Genomic DNA, 1,129 nt, shown 5'->3' with positions numbered 1-1,129 from the left:
CTACTCACAAAGGTGATAGAAACGAAAGAGTGGGATGCGCTCGAGTCGAATAGTAATCGTGTAGGGATGGTGGAGACACTCAGGATACCTAGGGTTTGTATATAGCTTGAGTTATGAATATACACTGATTATTCCCTATAACTTAGCAGCGTTTAGTAAACTTACCTGTCAATACATCGGGATTCGCCTTAGCTTCTTCATTAGTTAGCTCGAACACCTTTCCTCGTGTCTGATTGTCCCGTGGCTGAAAGGGTCTAGCGTAGGGCTGGTTCGGTGAGTTATTGCTGTTCCCACGCAATTTGCATTCTTTGGCCATGTGCCCTTCTTTGTTGCACACGTAACACTTTTAAGGTGGAACAACAGGTGTTGAGGCTTAGCTCACTTGACTTGTAGTTGGTCGGGCTGGCGAAGCTGCTATTGTCGCTTGACTCGTAGCAGGTTGAGTAGGTCGGTTAAAAGCGAGACAAAAAGGGTTCTAACCCTCTTATGGTCTATGGTACAGAGTCAGATTGGGACTTGAACTTGTTCCTCGATACACTTTGTTTGGCCATCCAAAGGTCTAAAAGTTATTTGGCCTTTTGTTCAACCCAGGCGACGTCGTAGCCTTCTCTTTTTCCTTCCCTTTAAATCTGTCTTCCATGGTCTTTGCCTTGTCAACCATCTGAGCATAATCTTGGATGTCCATAATTGATAATACTGACCCGATCTCGGGTTTGAGTCCCTTCTCAAACTTCTTCGTCTTACTAACTTCCCCTTTCAAGTGTTCCAAAGCGAAATGGAACAGATCTTCAAATCTCTATTGATAATCCAACACCAACTTGGTCCCTTGTACCAGTGCAGAGAATTCAGCTTCCTTCCTGTCCCTAAAGCTCTCAAGGAAGTAGTTTTTGAAGAAAACCTCTTTAAATTGCTCCCACATGGGATTTAGATGAGCGGCTTCCAGATTTGGCTTAGTGGCCTTCCACCAAGCTTCAGCCTCGTTTTGTAGCTGATAACCCGCACATATCAGCTTTTCCACATCCGTGCACTCAAGCACATCAAATGCCTTCTCTAATGCGCTAATCCACCGCTCCGGCTGCATTGCCTCGGAGTTCAGTTTGGAAAACACAGGTGGTTGGAGTTTCTTGAA

The sequence above is a fragment of the Telopea speciosissima genome, chromosome 2, assembly GCF_018873765.1.
Source record: "Telopea speciosissima isolate NSW1024214 ecotype Mountain lineage chromosome 2, Tspe_v1, whole genome shotgun sequence".
Taxonomy (NCBI): domain Eukaryota; kingdom Viridiplantae; phylum Streptophyta; class Magnoliopsida; order Proteales; family Proteaceae; genus Telopea; species Telopea speciosissima.
This window is presented reverse-complemented; position numbering follows the sequence as displayed.